The following is a 25557-nucleotide window of genomic DNA, read 5'->3' as shown; positions in this document are numbered from 1 at the left end:
CGAGTCCTCAACGCTGGTTATATCTTCTCAAGGGAGACATATTTGCGAGGTAAATACAAACTGGCAAAGCGTGTGAACAGAATTCAAATGACTATGCACATTTCTGAAACACTTATTCGCGTCTTGCTTGCTGGATTTAAGCGGGAAACGCATGTGAGCGAAAAAGTGAGCGAAGCGACAAGGCGGCGCGGCGTAAGCGATCATGGTTCGCTCCGTCGCCTTCTGGGGAAGACGCACGCACGCGAAAGCGCGAACCGAGCGAAACGGCGACAACGCTCTGTGTAGGTTGTGTGGCTGGCATTTGGCTGGCATAGTGGCTTAGTACACCGCAAAACTATTGCCAAATCCAACAACAGTCATAACGATTGCAAGAATTAACGTTATTTTGCGACAACATGGCAAAGTAAAATGTATTTACAGCAAACCGTATCGAATGTGTGTGAACTTGCACTGTAATCGGCACGAATAGTCACGTGACCCCTTGGTTCTATTGTTGTTTCGGTTGCGATTAGACGTTCTTTGAATCTGTGGCTATCCACCATTGTTCTTACAAAGCGAAATGTTTACGCGGTAATGCACAATCACAATGCAACACAGCAAAATAAAGAAATCATGCGAAATGAGCGGCAGTGACGTACGGTTACTTCCGGGCGAACGAGCGAAATTTTCTATTTCGGCAGATCCGAGCGACGAGCCAAGCGACACATGCATTTCTGTTCGCGCGAAGGCTTCGCGCGACGCGTGCCGCCGTCGCGTTCGCGTTCGCGTGAGTTTTCGCGTGCATGCGATTCAGCCTTTAGACGTGCTCCTGTGCTAACCTAGATTGCTCGAAAGCTGTTCGGGAAGTGTCGCACCATGTGTTCGAGCTTGAAAAAATAACATAAAAAGCAGCTGACAACTCAAAATCAGCACTTTTTTTTTTCAATAGTAATAGTGCGCACGAACGTAAGCCTTATTTTAAGATTTTTATGCATGTGAAGTGAAAAAAAAAACAAAACAAAAAAACAAACAATGTAGGTTATTAATGCCCCCTATATCTAGGTCAGTGGCTCAAGGCGACGTCCGACTCCAATTTCTCTCACTTGAATCCATTATGTTTTTCATGCATGATTTTCTGAGTCGGGAGGGGAGCAAAAAGCGCAGCCTTTGAAAGTTAACGGAAACGCGACGAAAGGAACAGTGTGCCTGATGAGAAATAACGGCAAGTACCCCAAGTTCGTACAATGCGAAGATACATTGGCACACTCCTGAAAACACACACACAGGTGAGCGAAATGGTTCCTATAGTTGCGCCTGACACATAAATAAAATAAAATAAAAAATACGATGACCGGAATGACTTTCGCGGCGTCTTCAAACATCAATGAGTGCTTCGATACCGTCAGAATCAGAGCAGCGAAAACTGGTTTTGAACTACACCTTCCACAACCTGGATGAGAAGCAACCTGCTGGACTGCGCGATATTTAGCGGATTAAACAAACGAGGTACCGATAAGTAACTTGCAATGACCAAGGAATCTTTTTTTATTGTTTTTGTTGTCGAATTCCTTGTATAACGTGATCTATAGTGTAGCCTTCACGAAAGGGTCAGGCATTTGATCATCATTCTACAATGCGAACGAGCAGTATATATTTTGCAGCACCGCGGCGAATAGAGACGTTATGCGCCAAAAACAAAGTGATGCGCAAGTACGAACCACTAATATGACAGTGAGGAATGGCATTTGGCCCCGACCAAATTTTATATATAAACTAAATCCCTTCTGGCCTTGCACACAGGCTCACGTGTTCTCTTTCATAATGGACCCCCTTGCAGATTTTAATGAGAATGCACTGATACGCTCCCCGACCAAGAATCTTGTCCGATCTTGTTTGAGCTGTCACTCTAAGTGGCTAAGCTGCTTCGTGACGTCACAACCACGTGGCTTTGCGCGGGTAATTAAAACAAAGTCCGATATAGTAGCTCCAAAGCGCAAGTCTTTCAAGTTATCACCGGCATTACCTTTTCAAAAAGCCTGGTTGACACACTTCTGTGCCTCGAGAGGTGCGAGTCCATGGCGCTTTCGTTTTTCGGAGGCAGGAAATACACCTATACCAGCACAGGTACCGTCCGTACGCTGTTACAGAGCTTGGTGCGTCTCGAAGCCTTCAGCTTTCGTCCACTGATTGACCCAGAGAGGATAATTTCCGGTGCGCAGTTGACACCATCAGGACCAGCGCCACATTAACGAATTCGGACTTGTGCATGTACCAACACGACGACTCGCCCCTGCGGTTGTTCGCTGCGATCGGGGACAACACCAGCCTCAAGACAGTAACGGTCGGCTTCCGTGGTGCTGGCATAATCTGTGGAGGTCTTCTGGCATTGGCACTGCGCAATAACTCATCCCTGTGCGAGCTGGACTTAAGAACTGATGCCAGAGCGTACTTCCCGACGTGCATCGCAGAGGCCCTCTCGCAAAACAGCACGTCGGAGACACTCGTGTTAACGTATTCCCTCTTGTGTGTTCACGAAGTTCCCGCACTGTGTGATGCGCTGCCGACTAACAAGGCGCTGAAGAAGCTGGTGTTCCCTTTCGTCGTAGCTTCCAAGGAAGAAAAGTACGGAAACAATATACCACATCTATTAAGCGATAGCGTTAAGACCTTGTTCACCGAAAATCCGACAGAAACCCGATAAAAAACGCGAACATGGCGCTGGCAGTTGGTAGCTGGCAGCTAACATCGCCGTGCACTGTTTGAACATATAGGGTTTCCTGACGTTAAGTTTGTCAGGAGCTGCGAACTAGGGCCTCTTCTTACATACAAAAGCGTGATATCACAACCAGCTTCAGGACCGTTGCATTCACATTAGCTCTATGCCACGCAGACACTTCAATAAGATTTCGTTAAAGCGGCACTTTATATGTGGGCTGGTAGACTATACGTTATCGCGTCGTCCACTTTGAACGCGGAAGTTTTTTTTTTATCACTTTAATTTTTTATTACTAGTGACTTGTGTTCTGATTATTTCTGCACAAACCTATATATTTCATTTATACTCTGATCAGTAATGCGAAGGCTGCACGCTCTTAGCAATTCACAATTTACCGATAATGATGGGACTAAGCACGAATGACTAAATGGTACTGACGCCAGCCTTCTGTTGTATTTTAAGCCCGTAAACTCTGATGCAAGCATGTTCTGCCTCGTCGGCCAACACGTGTGGGATTGCGCAAAATCGGTTAAATTTGAAACAGGACTTTAAAAAATTTGTTTTCCTACGTTTCAAAAATTGTATGGCATCGTCCTGTTGACGGCTTTGAACTCCCCAGTGGTACTAACACCTCAACTGTGATAATTAAAAAGTTGATAAGTGGGTTTGGGTGACATAGCTGTTTTTGCGGCACCTTGTGTCCGTTACGCAGTAGAGTTTGTCCCTTCAAACGTTTTTTCCTATTTTTACTCACTTTATTTAGTCTTCCCTGAAACATTTTGTATACGCGATGCGCAAAACGCCGACAACGCCGCCTGTCGCCAAAGCCACAAAGCGTAGGCGGGCTCGGTCGGGCGTTGTTCATGTCAGCGTCTAGGCGCGCGCGTTGTGTTTTCGTCTTTGGTCGTGGTTTAACAGATATGCCGCTGTCAATCTTTAGCAATGTCCGGAAAGAATTTCTGCGCAGTTGGTTTTTCGAACACACATGAAACATTGCCAGGAACAGGTTTGTTTAAGTTTCCAGCGATGCTTCACAAGAACGACGGCGGCCGTGAATCGCGGCTGTATTACGCAGGAAGCGAACAATTCCACCGAATCACATTTGTTCAGTTTATTGTCATTTTTTCGACGCGTTGCTACACGACGAAAGCTAATGCCGTTTCTAAATTATGGTAACTGCGATGGACATGCAAATGTTGGGGCGCCTTCAATATGTTGCGAAGATGACTGCGCTGTAAACGAAAGCAGCCTTTAAATCGACATTCATATCTTGCATGCCTTGTAACCAGCTTGTTGATTAGGACTACCAATTACGAAGTTAGCGGCAGTGTCGGCGACGTTTGTTTAGGAAAGGGCACGGAAGGTGCGCACGTCTGCGCTCGACTGCGAAACGCGTAGGAGTTTCGACGTTTTCGCCAGATCGTTCGCTCGGCGTATTAAGGCCCGGCGAAAAATGCACGAGTTTGGCCTCATCAAGAAAGCATATGGCAAATTCATAACGCTTGCCACATCGGATACCGCGAGCTTAACGCAACGACGCTGCCCGCGAAAGCGGCCGACGACGGCGCTCTGGCCATGTGCTAGGCCCTAGTCGTCGCTATGCCTAAACGCCTAAACGGTTTCGCATAAAAGCCGTAGCTAGAAGCACTTTGGAAGTAGTAAAATATTTTTATTCCTTCATCAAATTAAGCGCTTATTATTCAAAATCAGCAGAGCATGATTTTCTGAAAGTGGCGAAAGAAATTTGCCGTGTCGGCGACTCTGCGCCGACGGACAGCGGCAGCAGGAGCGACCTGTTCCGCCCGCGCTGGGTGCGGTGGCTACGGGTTGGCTGGCAGGAATGGGTGCCAGTTTTTTTTTTTTTTTCCGATGGTATTTGGCATATTTCACAAACATAACTAGCTGCACAATTATAGGAGCACAGTAGTATTTAATGCAGGTGGCACGTTTGTAGTTCACCGAGTCTCTGGTTCGAAATAACACATTTCCTCGTTGATCGCATGCGGATGAGTACCTCAAACTGTATTCGATACCTAATGTCGTTTTCATCGAATGTCATTATACTTTCTTGTGTAGAAGCAAACAAATATCATTTTGAACGAAAGTCATTCGATGGAAAAGGTATTAAATTTGCCGTGTGGCAGGGCTGAGTGATAACTATGTTTTCAGTGTTTTCTGCTTGTCATTGCCCCTTCCGTGCACACTTCTTGTTTAAACTTGGTTGCCTCCGCTGTAGGGAATATACAATATGAATTATATTTATGAAATGCTTAGCCAGAAAATATTTAGCGTGCATTGACATCGCGCAGCACACGGTTGCATTTTGCCTTTCGCCTCCACTTAAAAGCGGGCGGCGCGGTCGACTTTGGTCCCGATAACTCGATCTTCTCTCAGTAGCTTGAGCCGCTGCGGCAGGTTATTGAACAGACATTTTCCAATATGCGTTTTGAAACTTGCCATGCAATTACTTTGAAGACCAGGGCCAGTGTTCCTGTTGGCTGGCAAGATACGAAAACATAACATGTCGCTGCACTTGATATTGGTTCTAGAGCTTGTTATAAAGTGCGCTGTAATTCTGCAGTTGGACGCGAGGGTGATACAAATGAAATGAAGATGATACTACAATAATAAAATAGGATATAAAGTTTAAATGTAATATGCTCTTGACTAACCTGTGATGCAGCTTTTCAGATATTGCCTCTGCTGATATCTCACTCCCCCATGAAATTATCTACCCGATCTGCCTTTTTGATGACGGAATAGGTGAACTCTATCCTGTACAGGCAGTGGTAAAGCGCAGGCATGAAAATCTGAACTCTTGCTACAGGAGCCCAATATGCGCTATTTTCTGATGCTCAGAATGCTGGTTTGCAAGCTCGTTGGCTTATGCTGCGGTCGCACCGGTACGAAACCGCTTGCAGTTTCGACGACGCTGCCTAGTTTGCTGTAGCAATTTATTGCATGTAAACGAAGCAAGCGTGCACCATTAAGCAAAGAAAGAACATTGGTTCATAGGTCTAGGAATGAACGAATTAGCGTGGCGTTGTAATGAAAGCGGGGCACTCAAAATGAGCTCCACTTCGTACTTGATGGCAGCTGCAGGAGACACTTGATGCATTATGGAGGTGATGTAGTTTCAGACGGCCGTGATATCGAACAAATGTCCAATATTATAAAGGGCGATCGCCTTGCGCAAGCTGACACCGCGGAAGTGCCAGCGAGACGCGCACAAACGGCAAATAGCACGCGCGCACCACGACCACGGCCGCGCTTGACGCGTGAGGCCCGTCTCGGGTTCCGACGGCCGCCGCTACGCGGCTTTCAGTGGCGCCCCTATAGGCGCTGCGCATGGCGTATACACCCAGACATATTAGCCTGGTCAAGAATCAACCATAAAGTCGCGGTAGGAGGGCTGAATTTTTTGTGTCGTGTACAGCTCTGCTTCTCAGAAGACATGGCCGCTATCGATATGACACACACACCCTGCTTCCTGGTCGGCGCGACGCTAAATCCTGCACGTATGGCTACCTAAAGTATAGTAGGCAGCATATATATATATATATATATATATATATATATATATATATATATATATATATACACACACACACACACACGTTAAAGAACCCCAGGTGGTCGAAATTTCCGCTTTACCTTTAATTCTGGAGAAAAAAAAAAAAAAAGATGGGGATATGGAGCGTCTGTGTTTTTCGTTTCGATTATCCTGCGTCCGACATAGTGCAGAGTTCCGCGAGCTCTCTTTACTCCTCATGTGATCACCACCACGGTCGCTCACTACCAGATAAAGCGGTCGTGTGACGACGCGGCACATGATAACGAATGTAGGGAGATAAACCTCAGCTGTAGAAGTAGTCCACACCATAAAGTTAATATTCCACTTCTATAGGAAAAGCTACTCACTGAGCTATTGAAATGGGAACGCTTGAACTCCGCCATGGTACAGAGCTCTGTTGATAGACGTAGATTTTTTCAATCTTTCCGATGAACAGGGTTTGATCCTGAAAACTTGGCTCGTAGGAAGACGGTGACTTGAAGTGTAACGGTTGGTTGCTGTAAACATGCAGTAAACAACGGCAAAATTGTAGCGTTTCAAGCGCTTCTGATGGTGTGTATACTGTCGCGTGTCTACTGTACCATCACATGGGTGCCATGTTTTTCCTAAGTAGATATCTTAACGACAACCCCGCGTATCGTCTATGGCACACACTTCCTTTTTCTCTGCTGCCAAATGCCTGAAAACACGTCGGAAATCAGCATTCGCAATAAAGACGTACACAGCACCTATATAAATGGTGACGACGCTGACATCAATGACCCTGCCTAGTTTATTCTGGATGTTCCGCGTTGATTACCGCAAAAGTCAAGAAGCGCTTGTCTATATATTTACTGTTCTCTTTATTAGCCATATGTGTTCTATTCCCAAACGTGAAAAGGGCTCGGACTGCCATAGGTTTATCCTCTGTATAGCCGAGGACGAAGGCGCGGGGTCTTTTGTGGCGCGAGACGAGCTCATAATGGCATTATTCGTCCACAGAATCATCTCGTAACATAGTAACACATGTTTGCCAGTATATGCATGTAGCATTTAAGTATAAGCAGAAGAAATTCGCTAACACAATGTCATCTTTACCTGCCGCATACATTGGCGCCGCATAAATTACAGCAAAACGCATTTAGGTGCTACTGAAGACTCATTAAACTTTAAAAATAGCATAGATATGTACCCTAGTAGACCTCTTGCCGTATTCGCTATGATAGGATTACGGTTCAAGATGTTGCTTTTCGGCATCGCCGCTGGAGCGGCCGAAACAGCGACCTCGCCGATAGAGGCGAGGCTGCTTTTCGATGGAGGCCGCCGATATCCTGCATCCTTGGGAACAGTAGTCGAGCGCCCTAACCACTGTGACAACCCGGCGGCTCATGGACTGTGATCGTTCAGACCATGACCGCTCAATGTTGTAAGAAGTGCATTGCAGTTATGTCATGCAATGAAGTGCGCTGCGTCAACCTAATAACGAATATTGCGCCCCGTGCATATTTCTTCCAGACATTCAGTGGCAAGAGTGCGCCGGTGTGCTTGCGTTTGCGGCACCTATATATTCGATCAGCGTGGATATGTATCGCATATGGCAGACGGTTTGTTTTAAGTGGTGCATTGAGGACACAAGCGACATGTAAAATGGCGTCGCTTGCAATTTTTATCCATCAAATCCTTTAGTGCAGTTGGTGATGTCGAAGAAGTAAGCATGATTTTGGCGTCAAAGCCACGCGCAGCGACACCAGTTCATAAGTGCGGAATACATTAAAGCACACACAACGAACAATCAGAAGAGCATTTTTGACGTTCGATATTTCGTGCCCCATTGCCGATTAAAAAATAAAAAAAATCACCCGTTGAAATTAAAATAAAAGGTTGATTAGGCAGTTTTAGTTATTCATCATCCAAAAATTGGGCTCTCAATAGTTAAGCGCAGTGATACAGAGAGGCTTTTCTTCTCGTTCTTTTGAGCCTCACTATAATTACTAAATCATTATTAAGAGACGTTATATTCTTGAAATCTAAGCTTCCGCTAGGCAAATACGACAACGAAGCCTACGTTGCTAACAACCGTGTCGATTTCGGTTGGTCTGTTAGGGTCGTAATGACGAACAATGGGTGGTCAAGTAAGGAGCAGGTATACGGTATACAAGAGCACCATTACATTGGCAATACCAGAGCGATGAGGAATTCTGGGCTTGAAGCTGCGTGAAAGGTGAAAAGATGGTAGCGAAATTCCGAAAGAAGCGGCGGAAATAAAAAAATCCGCAATTCTTTGTAATATACTGCTTCAGAAATTAAGTCTTTGACCGCGCGAAGTTTTGCTGAAACTGTTATTATGCTTTATTTGGATACGGCGCCATCGAGTATGGTCGGTCGGTCAGCTTCGAAGTGGTATTTATTCAAATTTAATTGTAGTGTTGCTGTGATCAGGCAGATCAGTACTTAGCAAAGGTGAGTTAGATGTGTGGACAAGTCGGCTGAAAAGTTACAATCTGTCTGGGAAGCAAACATATATCGTACAACAGAGACTTCGCGATACGTTGTGCACCATACGTTCGAACGCGGCGGTGACATCGCAAACGCCAAATGGCATCACGTAAGATTCATATAGTCAGTCGGGCGTGGTTATAAAGCTGTTTTTTTTTTTTTCACATTCATTTTCGAAACTGGGACCTGGCAAAGTCTAGAACGCAGGTCGAGAGACGAAAAGAATTCGGCATCTCGTAGGCAATAGAGGGCGTCATTTATGCGAGGTAAGAAGTCTTTCTGCATCTTTGCGTTCAAGAGTATGTAGTTTACGCAAAATGTGATAGAACCATCGTTCTTGCGAACCAGGATGACCGGAGAAGGTCATGAGCTGTTCGATGGCTGTGCAATCCCATGCTCTAACATTTCACCCTTATGATTGACGATGACGCGACGCTCCGTTCCTGACATGCAATACGGCCGCTGTCGTTGGAATGGGTAGGAGCCAGTATCGATTATGTCTGGTAGATAAAGTATAACCGAGTTGTGACCTGCAAGCATGAAAAAATGAAGCTAATGAGTCCGAAAGGTCGAAGAACTGGTTACGGAACGTTAAGTTAGGATATGGATCGATGGCACGATGGTGGTCGCGATGACTGCGGTACCGTCGTAAGATCGCCAAACGACTTTGGAAGAAGGGCGGCGCGTTCATCGATGGCTTAAAGGAGCTCAATCGGCTTGAGAGACCCCAAGGCATTCACCCTTAGGCAGAGTCAGGGGCCAGCAGTGTGTTGGTGGCAGGCATTACCGGATAGTGGGAGGTCATCCCAAGGAAAGTAAGGGGCCGGAAGTGGCAGGTTTTGTGGTGAACGCATGACTCCGATGTAATGAAAGGTAGAACGAGAGAGAGAGGACGGCTACACAGTAAGAAAGATGCACTGAACAGGGGTTAAGGGAGAGCCTCAGTTCTCAAGCTGAACCAACGTTTAGACAGGTGGGCTTGTCTTTGCCCAGACGAAGACAAATCCTCTTGTCGAAATATTGGCTCGGCTTGCGAATGGAAGCTCCCCATCAACCCTTGCTCATTTCTTTTTCATCCAATGAAATAAACGATACATCATTTTTTTGGTCGCAACACGAAGCACTCAGCAAAACACTCACTCCCATCTCAGCAAGAAGCTCGAAATCGTGTGAAACTAGTTTGTCAGGGTGCTTGGCAGAAGGTTCGGCCAAGGGAACGTCGGAAGGACAGAATGAGTAACTTCAGCTCCGGCACAGTGGACGAATGCAGAGTGCTCGGACACAGTCTCATCCAAAAATAACATCATGCGAGGAGAGCACCAATAACTCAGTCGTGTGCAAGGCTAACTCTTCCAAAGCTAATTCTACAAATCACATACGGTTGCGAATTTTCTCTAATTGTCACATACTCTAAATTGCGGCCAACGCAGTTCTTTCCCTCAATATTCTGGAAAATGTTCGATCAATCAATGTGTCTTCCTCAGATAAAGCTTTTCCCTGTAAATTTCACCAGGTATGCTGCCTACGTAATCAGGCAGATAAAAGCTAAATCTGCTCATTCCCTACTGAATAACGCACCCTAATTCCTATTTCTGTCTTTCAGGGCCACGAGGGCAGTCTCTTTGGCGCGTGGGGACGGCTACAGTCGGGCGCAGCTACTTCTGACAAGCGTCGACTCGCCGGCCATCTCGCCTCTTCTGGCCTCACCTACATCAAGCCCTAAAGTACTCGGAAACATTACCATCACACATGTCTCTGACGTAAATTTCCAGTTTTTTTGCCAAGCTCTAGCCTCATGCAGCTACGTGAACACGTGCAGTTTTACCATCACTGAAGATCCCCTAGCAAAAACACAAATGCTTGGCCAAATGCTCAAAGTGAACCGGTCCATCGAGTTCCTAGAGATCGCCATGCAAAGATTCAGAGGGGATTTTATTCGTGAAATCCTGCAGCCCCTAGAAGCAAACAAAAGCGTCTGTGAATCGACGATGACAAATGTCAACCCCAAGCCTGAAACAGCTCCAAATGCTCTCACAGTATTTCGCACTCAACAGGAATGTCACGAAATTCCGATTGTCTTTCATAGCAGCTCACTACAGTGAGTTCGTAGGTGCAGTATGCCTTGGGCTGCCAATGAATCCGGTCATCATGAACCTTCAAATGAGAGCAGCGAGTAAATCCGACTGCAAAGATCGCAAGGCTGATGAAATAATACGGCGAAACAAGGCAGTCCTGAACCGCGCAGCCGATTTTGTGGTCCGGCGCGGGATGGAAAAAAGGTGCGCAGTGGTTTTCGAGCTTTTCGGCGGCAAGCGTTGCTTCCTGTCTCGTCTGATGAAAGTTATAGGCGAACCAGAATGTGATGCGCTGAAGGCGATAGCCTCAGCAGAAACATTTTTTAGGGAAAACGTCCTTGTGATCACGGGCATTGTCAAGGCGTCGCTTGTCGGTCACCCTGCAGATGACGGCTGCACTCAGCTCGATGTGATCAACACACAGCTGGCTTGCCATATCGCGCTACCTGAAGGTTGCCGAAGTGCCAGCATAGCTATACACTCGTGTTCTCTCTCAATATCTGTAAATGCGAAGTGATTGAACAGCTTCTTTTTTTTTTTTTTTTTTTTTTTTTTTTTTTTTTTTTTTTGCTGGGTTTCCTGATGGGAAGCTTAAAAACCATTGCATTTGTCTCAGTAGAACAACCACCTCACCTACTGTCTCCGAACCAGTGGACTAAGCAGAGTGACCGATTAGAACTACTTCGCCGACCAGGCCTCTGAACCAGTGGACTGGGCACAGTTTAAGAACTATCTGCATCGTAGGCCACTCGATTCTCTTCGTGGGACTCTTTTTAAGCTGCTTAAATAGGCACACTTTTGCAAAGCCTTGATGACACTTTTTTCTCATGCATTTAATTTCCTTCTGAAAAGAACTTCCAACCCAATGCACTAGGCTCATTGGAACTACCTCTCCTACCAGGTTTCTGAACCATGAACTGGACACACTGGAAGAACTGTCTACATCCTAGGCCACCCAACCACTCTCCGTGAGGCTGTTTTTAAGGTGTCTAATTATGAAGATTTTGCAAGGCCTTGGCATTTTTCTTTTGTTGCTGAGCCTGAAAATTCCTGATGAGAAGACTTTCCAGCCAAATATAAGCGTCTCGATGGAAAAAACTACATTGCCTACCAGATTTCTGAAGCCCTGCACTCGGCACAGTGAAGAAATTTCTGTATCTTAGGCTCTGGACTTCTCTTTTTGGGAGTTTTTTAGGCTGTGTGAACATGAAGATTTTACATGGTCCTGATGATACTATCATTTTTCAATATTTCAAGTTCCTCGTGGGAAGTTTTCTAAACTATTTCGTTTGGTTCAGTTCAACAATTGGTTGCCTACCAGGTCTCTGAGCCAGAATGGTTGGTTGGCTCACAGGAAGGGAAAGGCGCAGTATCTGTCACACTTGCTATGTGGACACCTGAACCGCGCCGTAAGGGAAGGGATGAAGGTGGGGGTGAAAGTGGAAAGAGAGAAAGGGGAGCCGTAGTGGAGGGCTACGGAGTAATTTCGACCACATGGGGATCTTTAACGTGCGCTGACATCGCACAGCACACGGACGCCACTTCGTACGTGTGCCAGTGGATTGGGCACAGTGGAAGAACTGTCTGCGTCCTACATCGCTGGACTTAACTGCGTGAAACCTCTTTTAAGCTACGGAAATACGAAGTTTTGGCAAGAATTTGGTGACACTTTTTTTTCCCTCAAGCTTGAAAGTGCTTGGTGGGAAGACTTTCCAACCCATTATGTGGGTTCATTGGAACAACTAGATCGCCTACCAGGTCTGAACCAGTGAACTGGACACGGCGGAATAACTATAGCTTTTGTCACTGTTTCTGTGGAATTCTAAACTATTTAATTATTTACATATATGTTTTATATTCGTATATGCACCTCTGTAATCTGCGTTGCTTTATATTCTTGTCTGCCTCACTCCACTTTAGGACCACTGTCACACTCAGACTGATGCTGCTCTTAAATTTATAACGGCTTCGTAAAGATTGAAAATGAAACACGAAAAAAAAAAAAAAAGTCAGCTATGCCATGCCTTTTTCCTTCGTTTCCGTAATGTGAACGTCGTGAAACACCATTCCAGTAGCTTTCTTTTTGCTTGCTTTAACGGCTTGCAGTACGGTGCGAAAAGCTGCGTGTGCAGAGGCGTCACTGAGGTAATCCACTTATTTATTGCTAGTAAAGAACTCGCTGCTGTTCGTTCACAACGCCGATTTTGTTTTCATCATCATCATCAAAAAAAAAAAAAAAAAAACTCTCCCTGTATAGATTATACGAAGCCGCCTATTCTCCGACATTGAGGAGCTCCGAATCCTTGCTCAGAGCAAAAAACTTATTTCTCCTACTGCTTGGAGATAAGGAAGTAATCACGCTGAGCTTACGACGGGCCTGTCATAAGTTTGGAAGACGCGATTCATTCCGGCAAAGCACGTGAGCTTAAACAAGTTGAAAAAAAAAAAAAGTTGCAAGGACCGAGAGAAGGATAAAGGGACGACCGTATTAAATCTGAGAGATGAAAACTGCTCCGAGTCTTTGAACTGGCAGACGTCAAAAGCATGCGTCTATTTAACTGCGACCAGGCATCAGAAAAAGATTAACGTTTTCGTTATTGTTGTTTCTTCAACCGCCTTTCTTCGTCTTTTATTTACTTTTTATTTTTTAAAGGCTGTGCCCTTTTTCTGTGCCTCCGGCGACCCTTTTCAGATACTGCTCCAACTCCGGAGCGCGTCAGACGACAGAGGCTTGTGAAGCTGCGATTTGAAATCCATCCTCTGCGAAAACACCCAGGACGGAAAAAAGAACGAAAGAGAAAGAAAGCAGAGACACAAAGAGGCATAATTTCTTTCTCTTTATGTTTTTTTTTTTTTTTTTTTTTTTTTTGCCGTGGTGGAGACAGATTCGATCGGGCGCGGCGAAAATCGTGAAAAATGCATTAGTGAAGCAAAAACTCAATCGAAAATTGAAAGAGAGAGGAAGGAAGGAAGGAAGGAAGAGAGCGCTAGAGAGAGAGAGAGAGAGAGAGAGAGAGAGAGAGAGGCGCTACGAAGGGGTCGTCGAAAAGAGAGAAGGCGCCGGAGATGGGAGAATAAGCGGTACAAAGCGGCGGCACAGGTGGGAGGCAATGACTATACCTATACAATACTTCTGATGCTTTCAGATATATAGTGAGTGCTTCTCGGCCATCGACACAAAACAGAAACAGCCGGCCAATAGAATTGCTCGTTCCAAAGACCAGGGGTGAAGCTAACTAAAAGGAAACGAAAATACAGGTAAGAAAAGAAACGGGCACAAGCGCTTCACTGCCCCGAATTCAGCTGAATGCAGGAGGGGTGGAAAGGGAGGGGGAAGGGAGGGGGGTCATCGTGTTGTACACGCGTGTCCAGCATGCGCTCAGGGCCATGCAAGCTTCGCTGCAATGCTTTGGGTGCCGTGAGGCGAAGCCGGCCAGTGGGTCACGAGAGTAACGCGACTCCAAGGTGCGCGGGCGGAAGGCCCAGGAATAAACATCTGGCGTGCGCGACAGGGGGTCATCGATTAAATCGGAGCACCATCGACCACTTCGGAAGTGTACACCGGTCACGAACAATGGGAATCGCCTGATCAATGATGCCCTCCCCCTCTCTCCAACCCGAACGTATATAGGTATATTCTTCTCACTCTCCTTGCGAAGCACGCAGCAACCGGCCAGACAGGGTTCGGGCTTACTGCTTTCTCCATCGATGCGTATAGCGATGATGTATGACCGCCCCGGTAATGGACACGCGGGATATAGTCCAGGCGAGGCTTTTTCCAGAAGTCCCCCCCGTGTTTAAGACGGCCAATTTCTGGCCATTCTTTTTTTTTAGCTGACGTTCGATGTCCTGTCAGCTCGCGATACTCCAATCTCATATAAGAATGCTTTTGAAGATTGCATGGGGTGAGATTTACGCACGTGTTAAGCATAGAGTGGGTGAATGGCCCCGGATTGCACGCTTACGCATAAAGCCAGCGACGTTGCATTTGCCAGTACAAACCACCGCAGTAACGTCGACATAGCAAGTATATTGGGGGAATGGCGCGTTTAGATAAGGACCGCCCATTAAGCTGGCTGCAACAGACGTCACGTTTGGTAAGCCGACAGAAATATTGGCAGGTTAGGACGGGATTGCTGTCTACGAGGACCGCACGTTAGGCCGCTCCTTTCTGCATATTTATCTGGTTTTGGCCACAATAAGTCCTGTGAATTTTTCCTGTATCGGAAAAAGAGCAAAACATCTATGCGCAGCCTTGTATACGTGGGGACTCAAACGGTGAAACCGGTTGCTTCCAGGCATTCAATAAGTAGTTTATGGGGTTTAACGAGGGAAGTCGAAGTGGAGTGCTCCGGATAATTTTGACCACATCTGGTTGTTTAACGTGACATCGCATAGTACACAGGTGCTTCGCGTTTCAGCTCAGTTGCAGAGCGCTCCAACCATCCAGTCAGCGCGATGTGTGTGTGTGTGTGTGTGTGTGTGTGTGTGTGTGTGTGTGTGTGTGTGTGTGTGTGTGTGTGCGCGCCTGTGCGTGCGTGCGTGCGTGCGTGTGTGTGTGTGTGTGTGTGTGTGTGTGTGTGTGTGTGTGTGTGTGTGTGTGTGTGTGTGTGTGTGTGTGTGTGTGTGTGTGTGTGTGTGTGTGTGTGTGTGTGTGTGTGTGTGTGTGTGTGTTTGGGGGGGGGGGGTAATACTGAAGAATTACCCGACGGACGAGAGAAGGGCCCGGCCGACTAAAGGAGAAAATATATCGGTCTCTTGTTTTGAGTAGAGTGACGAATTTCTAACGAAAAGAGTTCCTGCAGTGGCTGTACTATTCACACTATTACAGCCTCCGTAGGTTGGCCTATACGGAAGCTGCGCATGTGGCGTCACGCTCCCTCCTACCTTTTTTTGTTTCCTCCATGCATCTAGCTTCGCTACGTGCTTTGTCAGCTTGTTTGATAGTGTGACTTATCTTCTTTGTACGGTCCGATGTACGACATTAGAAAACTCAATGCACCTTTCGCATTTTTATTCGTGCCGAAACGTCTTTTTGAGCGTCCAGATTCCAGATTGATTTCCAGTGCCGGTGGTTATTTCGGTCTGCGGTGTATGACGGTACGGAAAAATTTCGTAGGGGGCTGAAGCCCCATAAGTCCTCCTCCTGGTTATTCCCTCTGCATTTCAAGTGCGTCTTAAACAGAGAGCTATGAATGGAGTGTGCGATGATCTCCTTTTGATTGGTTTGGTTTGGTTTGTGGGGTTTAACGTCCCAAGGCGACTCAGGCTATGAGAGACGCCGTAGTGGAGGACTCCGTAAATTTCGGCCACCAGGGGTTCTTTAACGTGCAAGTACACGCTTGACGAATGAATTAAAGAAGATATACAGAACCTGGTCCGGAACGCTTCGTGAGCTTGTGAATCGAAGCCCCATAAAAAGACGAAATGTCTTGTTTTGCCCTCGCCAGCGACCTATATCTCAAGTTTGTTTTGCCTGTTTCTGTTGCCGTGTAGAAGGCGGTGGATGTTTTGTCGCCTCGCTAAGCGCACCGATGTGTTGCATAAGAAAATAAAGACAAAAACGAAATTGACTTCGACGGTAGTTGGACGGAACTTGTGTTCTTACTGTGTTAAAAACAAAACAAAGAACAAAGCAAATTTATTTTAGTGTGGTAAAGAAAACTGTCAGCCAGCGCCGTAGTGAGTACAATGGCCAAGCGCTAATATGATATAGGTTTCCTTCAGCGCATCCGCGAAGCTCCATGAAACACGTGGATCTTGTCCTGCAGTCGACTCGTATGACACCTATGCATACGTTTCACTCTCTACTCAACAACAAACGCTTGGCTTCACATGAAGCCTTTCGTGGTGTTTTTGCATCGTGAAAGACTAATGGTAAGACAAGCCGCATATTATGTTCGACCATTACGAGCAATTATAACAGCCGCCGTTGAAATTCGCAATACAAAACGATGATAACCTGTTAATATTCGACACCGAATCTTAAAACAATGCAAAATGAAGTGGATGACAATCTCCGTGCAGGCAGATGACCTGGAAATCTTATGCAGAGCTATTTTCTCTGTTCGTTTCTATGAAAACCTTTCCGGGCTCTTTCTTCATGTGCATGTTTCTGCAAAGACACCTGGTAAACTGTTAGCGCAGGGGAAAAAAATCATACAACTGTAATTCATTCTACACGGTAACTAATTTCAGTGGTGGCAGGACACAGGATCTTTGAGAACGATCCGGTCGCTAATCACGTAAGCAGCAGTGATATAACGCCTCTTTCGCCGCATCATTCTCGAGCTGTTTTAAATATATTCGCATTCCCAATGTTCCAGGAGCGTATATAAAGAGAAATTTTCCGAGACGAAGAATTGTAAAGCAACAGGTAAAATACATGTACAATCAGTTGATAATCCAGTGCATAAATTAAGAGACATTAAGTTTCATGCCAGCTTTGAATCCATCTCAACATCTGAGCACTAAACCATCTTTCAGCAACTTCTTTGTTCTCTTGTAAGCGGGCTAGAGCAGCGATTTACGTGAAATTTATGCAGTTTGAAAATGAATTATTTGTTCCACATGACTACTACGCGATTAGATAAATAAATAAAAAAAGGGATACGAAAATACAAGCTAGCAGGAGGCAGTTCGTTTGTCACCAGATCCGAGCTCATCTGGGTAGTGGCAACTAGTAGATCCTTTAGAGAACACCGTGCTCCACATGAGTACCGCATTGATCAGGGCAAACGAAACGAGGTGAATAAATTAGCTTAGCGCAAGTATTCAATATCCTTAATACTTATCTACACAACGCTTTTGCGCCGTCTGCCAACTAATTATACACTGCGAGAGCTCTTTGACCGACGGCGTTCATGTGAACAAATATGGCGGCGCCCATGCTCGCGCACTGTAAAGCGTCTATATTCATCCGGCACTCAAAATGAGATATATTGTTTTTTCTTTTACACATAAAGGACTAGACAAACGCCGATATGTGACGTCAGCAAGATGCGGCGGTTCTGGTGTCAGCAGGCTGGACCCCTAGGGTTGAAAAGAAGGCTGATGAATGCCCATTTGAATACACTGAATCGAACTTTTTTCCGAGCAGTTTCTTGACTTCACAGTGCGCCCATGATGTCTGTTGATGCAGAGTAACCAAGTACATCCTAGAACAGACTGTGGAGGTATGAAACTTGTTTACAAAAGCGCAGTACTTGAACAGATTGTGAAGATATAAAACCTATTTACAAAAGCGGAGTACATTTAAAGCACCACGAAATGGTGGGGACATAACGCGTCGGCACGACCCATAGGACCGCATGCAAGAAAAACTTACCAAACTAGTTTTCGGTGTTAGAAAGCATTAATAAAAGTGGGTATAGCTAGTGAGCGATTTGAAGGAAAGTGCGACAAATTTGGCACGCGCATCACTTTGAAGTCTATATCTCTAAAATGCACCAATAAATGTATGTTTTGAAGGCCTATGAAGAGATGTGTGCTGGGTAATCGGCCATCTTGTCGTTGGCAGCAGATGATGCAGCACGGCACTGCCACACAGCATCGTCTACATGATCGCGAAATGCGCGAAGACGATGCGCGCCTCCTTTGAAGGGTATTTGCCGCTCCGTTCTTGAGTTTTGTCCGACTATAGTGCGGTACAGCGTCGCTCCTGTCGCGTGACATTCTCATGCAACTTGGCTGTCACGCGATAATCCCAAGTGTCACGTGATATTTTATGCAAATTGACTGCCACGTGCATAAACGCAAAAAATGTCACGTCAATTGTCAACGATCTTCAATTACACAATTGATCATAATTTAAGAGCGTGAATCGGCACTTCTTCATGACTGCCTTTAGTTCCCCACGCTGCTGGTGACATCATCAACTGATGACTTCCGATGCCAACAGTCGGATGCAACTCAAGAACGGAACGGCAAAAAATTAGAGGGCCTCTTAAGTGTCTCTTAAGAGGAGGATTGCGAAAGCCTACCCTTACTCTCCTATCATTTTCTTCCAATCGTTTGCCCCTTATCGGCGTTCGTTGCAGTGCTACATATATAATTTTTATGGGCACATCAGGTTTACAATGGCCGCGATTATCTGCGATGTCGCAAGGCATTTAGCAGCCTATCGAGACTGCCAGCATCGAAAGACACCTCCACCCTAGCCGGCAGGACTTTGAAAGTCAATCCCGACCCCAACAAAGTCATTCTAGAGAATCAGTACGGTCTTCCTCGTCCCCTACCCGACGTCGACGTCAAGAAACAAATAATAGTGGCGATGAATACTATATGTGGCCCGCTATGCAGAAGCAAAAGCTCCACAAAACAGCAAATAAGCTCATGTCACAGAAGTTTTGTAGAAAGCATCTTGCTGTGATGCGCAGACCATTGAGCGCTCATCACAGACGAAGGCGTAGTATTCATAGCAGAGCAAACGCGCCGCAGTCGGAAAAGCCACCGGCGGATAACTGTCGACCATTCGTAAACTGTCGCACGGAGCGCTTGAACAAGACCATTGTAGACATGTTTGCCATGTATGTAGACGCCGCGGAAACAAGATCTGGGATTTCGTGTTCCCCTACGTCGTCTCCGTGTATAACACGCCAGTGCAAGAAAGACCACCCAAACAACGCCGTGTCTGCTCATTCACGGCAGGGAGGCAAATACCACAACCGCTCGATGGAAGCGCACTTCCATCAAGCGGCCGTGCAAATACTATGGTAGAGACCATGCTTCAAAACATCAATGAAGAAGAGAACCGCGACGCCGCCGCTTGCTTCCAGCGCGCGGAGGAAACCCGACGTGAGACGTAACAACATACGGCGACGCGACGATGAGTACAAAGTCTGAGTGTGGACACCAATCTTCCGCCGATGATTTATTGAAATACTTTTCAAGGAATAGACACACCAAACTTAGTTGTGTGATCTGTGCTTGGAATGCAGGATTTTAGAGATCATGAGTTGCACGGTTCGCGGTCAAGAGCGGTAAATAATCTATTTTTTCCTCTCATACTGTTTTGGTTTCAGCGATAGAACGACGGCTGCACATCACAGGCAATTTTAAGTGCTATGAGGTATTCAAAAATTGCAGTCTTCATTTTAAATCAGGCCGAATTTTGCACAAGCCTGCCTGAAAGTTGGAATCGCTAAAAAGGAAAAAAAATCGCCTTTTATTCGCCACGCATCGAAAAAAAAAAAAATACGCGCGTGATATCTTACCGAAACTGTGATGCAGCCGTTCTCTGTGCGGCATTCAGGGTGACGTCATATCCTTTCGCTTTCCATTTGGCACCCATCTGGTGGTCTAGTTAGAGGCTACTTTGCGGTAGAGATTCGAACCGATGACGTGTGTATGTATCTCCAGTTGTGTGTAAGTGTAGGTGTCCACCAAGAAGTCGGACAAATATTGCGCCTTCTTTCAAGCAAAGCCAAACGAACGAAAGACACTGACACGCGCGCGCTGTCGCGCCAACTCTTTTATGCAGTGCCCAAGCGTCTCCCAAGTGTGACACTTAAATCATTTAGCTCAAAGCCTTCAAAAAAGAACTGGTGGTAATAACCAAATTCACTATTTGATTTGGTTTGGTTTGTGGGGTTTCATGTCCCAAAGCGACTAAGGCTATGAGAGACGCCGTAGTGGAGGACTCCGGAAATTTCGACCACCTGGGGTTCTTTAACGTGCACTGAAATCGCACAGCACACGGGCGCCTTGCTTTTTCACGAAATATTAATTACTGCCCTCGCTATATGGCGTAATAAAACTGCCTTATTCGTGATATAAACGCTGCTAAATTAATTCCTGGGTGCAGCACAATCTCCGAAAAAGCGGTGAACTAGTCGTGTACATATCTGTGCGAATAGCGTGCCAAAAGGCTAAGGCGCTATTTTGTACACCACACGACATATAATTCGACGAATAGGTGATCTATCAAGTCATTCCAATAGAGTGGCAGCATCGAAACGACGCTATGTACGACAAGAACTGCATGGTGTATGTCGTATTTTAGTTATGCGCGCTGATGAACGATAGCTATGACTTTATCTGCTTATTATGGTTGCACGTCTTTCGTAATGTTTCTCTTAAAGAAACCTTGTAGTATTTCTTTGTTATGCGCAAAGCCGACGGCATGTGGCTTCAATTTGTTTCATACACGAGATGTAACGAGATTAACCTGGAATGACTGAACCCATCACAACTGCTTCAGGTACTAGTACAGTGACTCCTGAAGTTATTCGTCGGCCTTGAATTGAGAGCTGCCGAGAGCGGCGGTAGTATTCGACAACCGCCGAACACGTGCGTTGCTATCGTCGCGGGCCATATGCGAGATTAGTTAGATTGATTTAAGCAAAATATGAATTATAACCCGGCTTACCGAACAAATAATCGAAAATTCGAGCCAACGCGTCCGACGCTCCAGGTATGCATTTTACGCATGGGCTTCGATTTCGACACTCATATCCAAAGCCTTCGCAAGCTTTGCACGGTAATCAATTCTTGATCAATAACGCATTAATAAGACCCGGCATGCTCCTTCATAGGTAAACCTTCATTTCTTCCGTGAAAACACACCAACAAATAAAAACGATTCAACGTCTGGTGAAAGTGGTTCTGAATGGTTTGTTCCCCGGTGCATCTGTATTATATACGCGGGTGTCGAACAGTCGGGTCGTATTTTTTAAAAACCGCTGCCAGGTTAAAGTATTGATTGATCGGTCAGGGTTTCTTTGGTCGGCGCCTAATTATTCTATCAATGAAACCAGTGCAAGAAGTTCTTATCTCTAATTCACTCTCTAGTTCCTTTAAGGGCACTAATAAAGTGAACTTGGCCACAACATTCGGCACTGCTTAACAGCCAGCTATAATTTCTTTATAGAAAGGGGGAATAGGTAGGGCAGCCATGTAGCGAGAATATCAACACTCACAGGCTCTATACATAGTTCTCGGATAACACACATGACAATAAATCGCTTGTGTGTTTTTTCTTTTTTTTTTCGCAGTGCTGGCATAAGTAGTGGCCCATTTCGTTATTTAAAACAACGCAATCAAGTCAAGGGCTCGATGCAAATAGTCGACTTTTACATATCTATAATAAACAGCTTTAGCAGAGAGCTTCCGCTGTCCGTTTCATTTACCTTCACTTATCAGAAAAAGGAGAGCGGTATCACATTAGCCTATGATGTGTTTCTACAGCGGCGTTGCTTCTGACGTCGTCAAGCTGCAAGAACGTCTTGTTGGATAAAAGCACTGAAAACACGAATGGCCCCATAAACGCTGTCCCGCCGGGGTGGTGCAGTGGTAAGATGCCCGACTAGTGTGCCGGAGTTCGCGGGTTCGATCCCGACCACGGCGGCTGCGTTTCGATGGAGGCGAAACAAAGTGGCGTCCGTGTGCTGTGCGATGTCAGCGCACGTTATAGTGAACTAGAAGCGCACGTTAAAGATCCCCAGGTGGTCGAAATTACTCCGTAGCCCTCCACTACGACTCCCCTTTCTCTCTTTCCACTTTCACTCCAAACTCCCTCCCCTTACGGCGCGGTTCAGGTGTCCACAGAGTAAGTGTGACTAATACTGCGCCTTTCTCTTCCTGTGAACCAATTATATTATTATTATTTATTATAAACGCACCTGCCACAGTGGCTCAGTTGTTAAGACGCTCAGCCACTGGAGCTTCTGGGTTTGAATCTGGCTTCGGCAGCAGCGCATCGATGTAGGCGAAACACAAAGGCGATGTCAGTGCACGTGCGATGTCAGTGCACGTCAAAGATCCCCGAATGGTCGAAATTATACCACAGCCCTCCAGCTTTTTCTCTCTTTCCTCTTTCACTCCCACCTCCCACCATTCTTTTACGGCGCGGTTAAGGTGTCCAGCGAGAAGTATAAAATATGCAGTGTCTTTCCTTTCCTATAAACCAATTTATCAATTTGACTCATAAACGCACTTTTCAAACAAATCCGCGCTATGCCTGGGTAATTCTCCTGCGTTAAATCAGACATGAGTTATGTACCTTTACGCAGCTATTAAACAACTCAAGGCAATAGGAGTTATAGGTGGTCCGCAAGTAAATTATATGCAAGGAATCGAGATACCTCAGACCCAAGAAGGTGCTCATAATGTTGAGAGGAAAGAAGACGCACACACATAAGCCTCAAATACGATTGCTTCCCAGAAGCCTTCATTTATATTCCTGCTCCGACCCTAGACCTAAATGATTACACATAGTTGGCTACAAGTGAGCAAAACCTGCCTTTGTTGCTAACGAACAGCGCTACGAGCCGGCGTCGGCTCCGGTTTCTGTAAAATTATAGCCTCAAGACGTGCTCTATTGCTCATCAACAACCTTCTCTTATGCCGCATGACAAGTATCCGAAGAGAGAGACAGAAACTTTTATTTAGGACAGGCTTGAAATATTCGCCCTGTGTGGGTAGCTTCGATCCTTTAATAATAATAATAATAATAATAATAATAATAATAATAATAATAATAATAATAATAATAATAATAATAATAATAATAATAATAATAATAATAATAATAATAATAATAATAATAATAATAATAATAATAATAATAATAATAAATTGCTTTGCAGGAAATGACAGATGCAGTATCTGTCACATTTTTTCCGTGCACACCTGAACCGCGCAGTGAGGGAAGGAAGGTGGGAATGAACGTGGAAAGAAGAGGTGCCGTAGTGGAGGGCTGCGGAGTAATTTCGATCACCGGGGGTCTTTAAGATAGTAAACTAGCATCGCATAGCTACACTGATGAATCTCTATTTGAAATGGCCTTTGTTTTTGTTTTCTGGGATAGCCGAAGGCAGCTGCAAATAGCTGTGCAAATTCTTAGTGAACCCTTTTCACGTGTTAGGCCTTTAGCGGAATGTATATTCAATGTAGGCATTATTCTCAGTGTCTAAAAAAAAATGCGGTTTTGTTTTTGTGTTTCATATAGGTTAAACGAATAGCCGTATGTCTTAAAGAAAAGGAAATGCGAATAATTGCTTGCTATGCGGGGATGAGTGCGGGCTAGGGAGCATAAAATTATTGCAATTTTAATCAATGCCTTTTCATGGGTTTTCTAGTATGACCAGAAGAAAGCCTGTAATTCATTTAGTCATAAGGGAGGAAGAATGATGCGAGGAACTTAAAAAAAAAAAAAAGTTTAACTGACTGACTGGGTTCAAGAACTTTGTTACTGCCGCCGCCTGATGACATTGGAAGAATGCTTTGTGATCCGGTTTCCAAAGAGGAAATCCGTGCGGCGCTGTCTAGAATGTAAAAACTACAGGACTTAACGGTATTTTGACGAGATTTCATTCGACGTTTTAAGGGATACTTTGACTAATTTAACTAATATTGACTGCCGATGGCCTCAAGCCACAGTATTTCGACGGGATTTTATTCGACGTTTTAAGGGACTCTTTGACTACTTTAGCTAATTTATTTACTGTTGAGGGCCTCAAGCCACAGTATTTTTATCTAGGCTGCATTGTCCTGCTATTAAAGCCTGGTATGCTATCACTTGAAGCGAGGTACTGGCGCCCGATAACGCTTTTAAACAGACTTTGTTGCAACAATACTGACGTAACGCCTTAGTTTGTGCCTGGGGGCGATGGTAAGCCCGCTTTCAAAGCTTTTCTGGCGAGCCATTTTTACGTCGCTGACTTTACTCGAGACTCCTTTATATGTAATCCAGGGCGATTTTTCTTTTTCTTTTTTTGTTGTTGTTTCTGTGTCTCAGTCGAAGTCTTTTGACAGGGTAGAGCATGACTATCTCTTCACTGTTCCAAGATATTTGAGCTTACTAGGATTTATTGTGCATAGAGTACGGGTTCTTTACGCACATCTGTTTAACCAGTTTTCAATGAAGGGCAGAGTATGCGGACAGTTCTCAGTGACACATGGTATGCGGCAGGTCACCTGCGCTATTCGTTTTGTCTCTTGGCCGTCTCCTGAGGGCGCTTGAGAGCAGTAGCACAATCCGCACCTTCCCACTCGCGGACAGGACACTGTGCATATTTCAGCTTATGCAGATGGTGTCTCATTGTTTTTACCTCATGTTGAAAGTTCCAATGCTTCTTTTGGCCATCTTCGTCGAATATTCATTATTATCTGGAGCTCAAATTAATCCGCAAAAAAAAAAAAAAAATTGAAGTTGTGCCTTGTCATTTGATTTCTTTTGATAATGCATTGCCCTGAGGTGTCCCGTTGTGTCGGCCATAAGTGTCTTAGAAGTGCTCTTTGAATCGTCAGGAGTTTCGCCCCGGATGTGAGATGACGCGCTTAGCCACACACACGTCGCCATTGAGTCAATTGGTTCGCACGAACTGAGGCTACATGCAAAAGCTCTTTGATTAAAAACGCGTGGAGCGCCGCATGCTTTCTACGTCATACGAGTTGCTCCCATGCCTCGTCGCATTTCTAAGAGGCTTTCAGCGCTTGCCTGTCATTTTTCTTGTGGGATGGTCCGCCACTATCTGATTCGATTCAGATAGTGGCGGAGTCCGTGTTTTGATCATTTTGCTTACGTCCTCAAAATCTCATTAAGCACTGTCTGTTATTTGAACTTGACATTGCGTACAGTTTTCGCATAAGCGGTTTCATATATTCAAACTGTTTCTGGTGTTTTATATCTGCTTCCTGATTAACCTGTTATCTATCACTCACAAACTGTCACAGCCTGTGATTGTCATCAATAAATTTTCTTCACATGCAGTCATGCCATGTGTAGCATGTTGGTC

General features: G+C 45.3%; 1 protein-coding gene across 2 annotated transcripts in view; it reads right to left on the bottom strand.

Moving 5' to 3' along the window:
- LOC146190765 (beta-1,4-glucuronyltransferase 1-like) overlaps positions 1 to 25557 on the bottom strand; it is a 43030-nt gene that overhangs the window by 13550 nt on the left and 3923 nt on the right. The window lies entirely within an intron of this gene.

This window comes from Amblyomma maculatum, chromosome 4, assembly GCF_055883805.1.
Source record: "Amblyomma maculatum isolate TAMU_Amacu chromosome 4, ASM5588380v1, whole genome shotgun sequence".
Taxonomy (NCBI): Eukaryota; Metazoa; Arthropoda; class Arachnida; order Ixodida; family Ixodidae; genus Amblyomma; species Amblyomma maculatum.
This window is presented reverse-complemented; position numbering and strand designations above follow the sequence as displayed.